We start from the raw sequence: 7,917 nt of genomic DNA on the forward strand, positions 1-7,917 counted from the left end.
CACTGCTGCCTTCAACATGACTGCTGCATAGGAAACTTTCCCCCCCTTGTAGACTGATAGAATCAGTTTTTTTTTCTGCTCTTCTCATTCTCTCTGCATTAGAAAACAAAAACACAAAAAAATGGCTAGCTATTTTTCTGTTGTGGACTCTGGCAGCTGCCTCTCTACCTCTCAGTGTTTTCTTCCTACCTTGGCTCTGGGGTGTCCCAAAGGAAGGACAGTGTTAACCCTCCCCTTCCCCTGGATGCCTGTTTACTGGCAGATGAGAGCTGTTTTCCAGATGTGAAGGGAGAAAGGGGGTAGGGAAAGAGCCCTACACAGAGAACAGTCCCACAGCCCTTGAAAAACAACCTTGCAAAGACAGCTCACGTCTGTTTAGCAGCTGGCTCGGCCCACATAAGCCTTGGCCCAACTCCCAAACCCAGTCTTTTGTTTGTCTGGGGGTAAATTGCACTTACTAGCCTAGTTCTCTCAAAGCAACAGGCAGCTGTGAAGGGGAATCCCTTTGGAGTTCCTCCCATCTGAATGTTTTCCAGTGCAAGGAATGCTCAGTCTATACTCATGGCTGCTGTTCTTTGCCTAGACCAAGGGACAATGCATGCAGCATGTTCCCCAAACCGCAATTTGCAATTGCCGGGAAGATGTGATTTTTTTTCTTTTTAATTTTTTTTTAAACAGTAATTTATTATAACTTTGCAAAATCAAATAAGAAATCAGTTCCTTCTGAAATAAACTCAAGCAATTTCATATGAATGAAACAAGAGAGAACAGATGAACATTATCTTGGAATTTCATTCCAGAATACATACATCATTTTTCAACAATCCTCTTTCCCAATAAGTGATTTTCTCTTACACAGATATAATAATACAGTTTCATCATGATGGCAATATCCCAAATTCCAAAACCCCAATCTGATAGCCGGGGGGGGGGGGGAGCATTCCTTCCAATGAGCATCTATTGAGATTTTGGCAGCTGTAAATACATTAATAACCATTTCTATATCATAAACCTCTACGCAGTCTTTAAGATAATTTAACAGAACTCTCAACAGATCAGCCAGTACTCTATATACTGATTCGCTCAATATATAGTAAAATACTGTGCCAGTATGACTTGCTTTTTTCATCTTTATCCAAAAGATAATCTGTTCCTGGACTTCTGTATCATGCTCTATGTGGGGTTGCTTTCAAAAACTGTTCAGAAACTTCAGCTGGTCCAGAATGCTCTGGCTAGGCTGTTGACTGGCTCCAGTTACAGGTAGCACACCACTCCCTTGTTACAACAGGTTCACTGGCTACTGGTCTGTTTCTGGGCGGTATTCAAAGTGCTGGTTATGACCTCTAAAGCCCTATTCAGCTTGGGACCAGGCTACCTGAAAGACCGCCTTCTCTCAAATGAGCCTCCCAGGCCCTTAAGATCTTCTGGAGAGGCCCTTCTTTTGAGACTGCCGCCTTCAGAGGTGCATTTGGCAGTGATCCAAGAGAGGGCCTTTTCGGTAGCTGCTCCCAGACTGTGGAATTCCTTCCCAAGGGAGGCTAGGTTGGCTCCCTCACTGCCATCCTTCCCCTGGCAGGCAAAGTCTGCTTTATTTAAGAAGGCCTGTGGCATATAAGCGGGTCTGCTGGGCTGAGCGCTTTTTCTTATTTTTCATTCTGTAATTGTAATGTTTTTATTATATTTAGTGTATTGTTTTATTGTTTGAATCGATTTTAATTGTGCCTGTAAGTTGCCTCGAGTGTGTTTTTTGGTAGAAAGGCGGAGTACAAATCAATCAATCAAATTGTCCGCACGTGATTCCTTTTAACCAGCACTGATGCAAATCAAGATGCGTGATTGGACAGGGATCCTGTCCTTTCAAAGGTTGTCTCGAAGAAGAGATTTTGGCAGATGTCATTCTGGAAACCCCTGCAACTCCATGATGTACCAACTTGTGCACATCAAAGTCTACCGTTCTGGATTGCTATTAGAAGGTGCAGGATATACAGCTTGGTTGTATTTGTCCACTTTCCCCATGTCCTTTCTCATGAGTCTCTGGGTGCCTCCAGAGGAGGCTTTTAGCGTGTAACCACACCGCCTCATTCGTGGATTTTGTTGTGGGATCCAGACGTTGCTGTCTTCCATTTGTAGCCCTCCTGTGTTTTCCCACTGCTTCTTCCATCTTCTTTTCTTTCCAGAAAATAAATTCATTAAGGAAGAAAAGATGGAATAGCTGCACAATGTTTTTTGATTGCTAGCGCTAAGAGCTATCCCTCTCGAACCCCCACAGCCAGGTAGGGGAGTCTATGGAACCACACTGATGGGAGTAAAGTGTGTCTCAAAGCACCTATTTGCTTAAATGCCTACCCTACTGATGCCAAAATGTACCACGGGCTTTGATTCAGCCTGTAACAAGCACTTACTCGTGACACTACCTAGCTGCACCATCAGACTGTGGCTGCCATTTTTATGGATTATTCATAGTCGCCAGCTCTGCTCATTCCTAAGTAGAAAACTGTATTAGGGGTGGAGTTTGGTCCATATTCTTTATGGTCATCAGTGATTTCTCATAGAGATGAAATCTCAATGAAGAAAGATGGTCAATTCCACACAGGAGACAAATTAAATGTTGTCATCTGGTCGAACTGATTATGGTCTGGTTTGCACAACACGAGGGTGGTTAATAAGCTATGGTGACTTGGTAACCACCCCCATGCATGCCAGTCATATGCCAGCTCATTTCCTTAATTACCCTTGCTGGGTGTATGTTGTCGTGACCTCCGAACCTGAGGAGGGTGCCTTGTTGGGGTGGTTGATAAACCACCCAGAACCCATGCCCTGTTATAGGGTTGTGGGGCGGTTTCTTAACCACTCCAACAAGCCTCCCTCACTGAGTTTGGACTACATGAGAAGCCACAGTGGGGGGGCATGAATCGGCAACTTAGTTTCGGCAATTCAGGCATGCAACCTACCATGGCAGTGGGCTGTGGTGATCATGCAAACCAGGTCTATAACTCAGTGGCAGAGCGCATGGTTTGTAAGCAGAAGATTCTAGATATCGCCAGTTGAAAGGATCATACGGATGGATGGATGAATGAGAATTTAATTTTTGCTTGCAAAACTTCTGAGCATACCCTGTTCAAAGCCGCAAATGTGAGCAAGAATATGTGTCTGCTGAAAATGTCCACAAATTGCTGGACATGTACTTGCGTTCGATTTGCACAAATTTCCCAGCTCGATTTTGCACAAAGTTCCTAATTGCCACGTATTTCTCTTGTAGACTGAATCAGCCCTGCTGTAGTCAGGTGGAAAATTCCACAAATTAGGAAATCTGGGGGAATTTGCACAAATTTCATGTTCGATCACTGCTTGATTTGCACACTTTTCCCATTTGCACGGAGCAAGCAGCTATCACAGACACAAACAGGAGTCTGGCACGAGACAAGCAGCAAGACAATATTCAGAGAATCGCAGTGTTCTCGAACACTGCTCACTTGCCCATCCCTAGGAACTCAAGTTAGGAAAGGGACCCTTCACCTGAGATCTTGGGGAGTCACTTGTAAAAGTCAGAGTGCTGTGTGTGAAGGGTAATTTCCCCCCCCCAGCTGTAATCCCCCCCCCCCAATCACCTCCTGGCTGCAATTAGGTAAACCCTGAGAAGGCAATGTGTGGCTCCCAGATGTTTTGGCCAAGAACTCCAATCATCCCTCATCATTGGCTACACTGGCTGGTAGCTGATGGGAGTTGTGGGCCAAAAGATCTGAAGGCTACAACTTGTCCACCACCCCTGGAGTAGACAACAGCAGGCTAGATGGACCAATGTTCTGACTCAGTATAAGGCAACTTCGCCTGTCCCTGTCTCCATTCCCCCATTCCATCTGTAGGAGTAAAAATAACAAGCAGCCAAATGATAAAGGTTTAGACCCATAACCAATGCAGAGATCCAGGTTACTTAAGTCCAACAGATTGTGGCCATAAGTGGCAAGCATCAGTGCAATCCTTTGCACATTTGCTCAGAAGTCAGTCCTGTTGAGTTCAATATGGCTTACTCCCAAGTAACACGCATCAGTTTGCAGCCTTAATCAACCATAAGTTCTAATTTGAGTTTTCCTCCAAGGAGCCAACAATGTTTTAGCTGTTGCCGTTGAATTTGTACCATTTTATACTTTTAAACTATGCAGGTGCCCTGGGAGGTTATGCTGACAGGCAGCTCATAAACCCTCTGAATAAATCAACAAATTGAATTAGGCTAGGCTCAGTTCATGTCCATAGAAAAGAAGCAGGATGGTTTTAGGTCTATCTGAAAAGAAATGGGATAGCATCCCACCCCACTTTGAGAATTGCTTATGGCAGATCTGTGTCCATAAGATGCCAGGTTAAAAGGTGGGAATCCTAAATGGTATAAAGATGCCAAGGTCTGTTGACAGAGGAGGGAGAGAAAGGGAGGTTTGCCTTTGGCAGAGTTTAGGTGCAGAGTCCCTTTCTCTATTGTTCATTAACCTCCGGGCCTTTCGATTCCCACAGCCATCCAGACAATAGAGACACAACAGGTTTCTCTGGGGAGAAAACCTAATCTGAGAGATACGGAGTTTTTCTGAAAAGCTCTTCCTCCAAAAAAGAGAGAAGAAAATAAAAGCACACAGTGAAAAAGCTTTTGGGGTCCCATGAAGCAACCGACACCCGATCTACTTGCTCTGGGGTATTATTGTTCAGCATTGTCTGTCTTCTGAATGTGACACTTGTTTCCAAAGGCTAATGGAAAGAGAAGGGCACCGGGAAGGAGAGGACAACGGTGCACCCGTTCTCTCCCTTTGGCGATGCCAAGCTCACTTTGTCCCATACAGGCCTGAAAATGAAAATCAAAGGCAGAGAGTAAAAGAGCGGCGAGGAACAGAAGGAGAACAAGAGCCTGGAATGCTCATAGTTCTTGTGAACTGCCGTGGAAAAAACTGGGTCATGGCTATAGAATGACATGGAGAAGCAACAGTACCGTGGGGGATGTTCATGCACCTTATAGCCCTATTGCTGGATGGTTTGTGGGAAATAGCTCACTCTTTAATAAGGATTACCCAAACACTATTTGAGCACATTTGCCTTGCTGTGTGTGTGCGTGTGTGTGTGCGCGCGTGTGCATGTGTGGTGTTTTTTGTTGAACCTTGAGTAGTCCTCTTTCAGGCTCCATGCCACTGCTGGGGACATAACAAGTCTATTAATCAGGATTATATACAGCTCTGCGGCAGGGCTCTTAATACAGGCCTGCAGCAGGGTTTCCCCTAGGCCAAGTGTGGTGGAAGGGGAAATTTGGATGTCTGTCTGTACCTAAAGGGACAGTACACCATTAATTCATAGTGCCTGCATATAGTATAATTTTGATTCTACATCCCAACATTTTTATAGCCAGCAGTTTTAGAAGTCGTCCTGCTGTACTGCAGGTGACACAACAGTAAATAAATAATTACATCTCTATCCTACTTTATAGGCCAACCACAGGCTTACAAATGGTTTTCACACAAACACACACACCATCAAACACAGGTATAAAACCAAACAGGATACAAAGCAACCAATTAAAAGGAAGTCATCACACCAGTGTGATGTCATGGTTAGAGTGCTGGGTTTTGATCCAAGAAACGTGGGTTCAAATCCCTGCTCAGATCTGAAGCTGGCATTTTCAGGCTGATGTGCTCTCTCAGCCTAAACTACTACAGATGGTCATTTTCACAGAGTGGGGTAGTTAGGTAATGTTAGACTCTGGGCATAATGGTCTTAAGGGATCCCCTCTTCAGATGGTAATGTGTACTACAACACTTACTTCAAAATGTGGCAAGATAGGTCTGCTGTGACTGGGAAACTTCCTGCTCGTTCTGCCAAGTGGGGGCCCAGACATCTGCCCCGAAGGCCTACCCTGACAGCACCACTGTGTTCACATACATCATCTTGAGCTCACTGGAGGTAGACCACAATAAGAACCATCACAATCAGCCAAAGCCCTGCCAAAAGAGGGTGTGTGTGTTTTTGTTTTGTTTTTACCAGTCTTATGAACACCACCAAAGAATGAGCTTTGAGAAGTGGATTTAGGGTGGGGCAAAACATGCAGGGGGGATACAGTTAACACCCCCCCACACACACAGCACTGTGGCTGTCATGCAAATTGGGGGAGAGCGGCTTTCAACCAAAGATGTAGGGAGATCCAATCGTCTCGCATCACATTTCATTTGGCCCTTATTCGGATTATTTATTTATTTATTTATTTATTTATTTATTAAATGTATTAATCGCCCATCTGGCTGGTCACCCAGCCACTCTGGAAGATGTGCAATAATAGAAACAGTTTTAAACAATAAAATTATACATTAAAAACATCCTATTTCTAAAAATACCCTAACCCGCCCCAAATGCCTGCCTGATTCAAAATTGGATCCTTAAAGCGTAGAACCCTGGGGGGTGTTGTTGGTTGTTGCCAAGTGCACGCTTGCCCAATCGTACCCCATCCCAGCCCTGGTCACCACCAGCTCTCTTCTGCCCTATGCTGGGGTCAGGCCAGTGTCTTCTGATCCCTCTAATCCATCCATGCTGTTCGTTTATTTCTCTCCTTTCTCCCCAAGGAGATCCGAGAGCTGCTCTCCCGTTTGTTTTCCTTTTCAGCTTGAGGCTTTGCAGATATTAAAATATAATCCAGGAAGAATTTGCTTTGTGAAGGATTATTTGGTGATATTGGAGGTCATTTAGGGGGCTGACCGAGGAGAACAGGGAACGGTTTTAATTTCCCCCTCCGTGTCCCTTTGGGTTCCATGTTTATGCTTCCCTAAGAAACAATAGCAGCTGGGATGGGAACAAAGTCGGAGACATTAAAATATTCCCAGCATTACAGGAGGCTGCGATCAAAGCATTCTGGGCTCAAACAGTAACACGAGACAGGAGTGTCTTGGGGTTCAAGGCTAAGAAGAATAACATATTTGACACTGGTCGTGGGCCTGGAGAGAAACCATGAATTTGTCATTTTTACACTGAACTGTTAGCTTAGAGCAGGGAGAGGCAACCTGGTGCCCTCCAGATGTTTTGGACTATGACTCTTCTCAGCCCCACCTAGCATGGCCAATGGCCAGGGATGATGGGAGTTGTCATCCAAAACATCTGGAGGGTGCCAGATGGTTTAGCAGGGCAGACAAAATGGGGAATGTGAAGAAGAGTGAATGGTATATAAGTTCCTGGCTTTTATCTCTTTGTCACACTCTGGTGTAACCAAGAGATGGAACCCAGGGCAGAGCTCTGCTGAGGACAACCATTCTTAGCAGCTCTGTTGTTAAGTGCCTTCCATTTTGATCTAGAGCAGAGGTGGGCAGAAGGTAGATCTCCAGATCTTTTGGACTTCAAGTCCCAGAAGTCCCTGCCAACAAGGACAATGGTCAGGAATACTGGGAGTTGAAGTGAAGAACTGTAGTCCACCAAGCAGTACAGTCAAATGAAGCTGGAGAGGCAGAACACTGTAGTGGTTGCAGCTTCAAGCTAGGCTCAAGGAGACCCAAGTCCAAATCCCCACTCAGACATGAGGCTCAGTGGAGTGTCCTTGGCCCAGTCAACCTGGCTCCTGCAAACATGCAAAATTTTCATGCATTTCAAAATGCTCAGAGTATTTCTTTCCTTTTTATTATCAGGGTTGGCAAACAGTTTTTTGTTTTGTTTATCAGGAATTTAGAGCTAGCTGTGAAGCATGGAAAGGAAGGGAGGAGAGACCAGGAATGTTGGCTGTGTGCTTTACAACTGGATTAACCCATGTGGCCACCTAAGGGCACCCCCACCCAGTATGATCATTAACTCCAGGGTCTAAATTGCCCAGCTGCACCACTGAAAGGGGTTAGGAATGTATTGCCCTAGCTTATCACCCCCAGGGATGCTCCCCAGCAAAAGGCATAATGCCCATTCAGTTCATGGGGCAGC

Source organism: Heloderma suspectum, chromosome 12 (genome assembly GCF_057233095.1).
Source record: "Heloderma suspectum isolate Gila_16-S chromosome 12, 16-S_ref, whole genome shotgun sequence".
Classification (NCBI taxonomy): Eukaryota; Metazoa; Chordata; class Lepidosauria; order Squamata; family Helodermatidae; genus Heloderma; species Heloderma suspectum.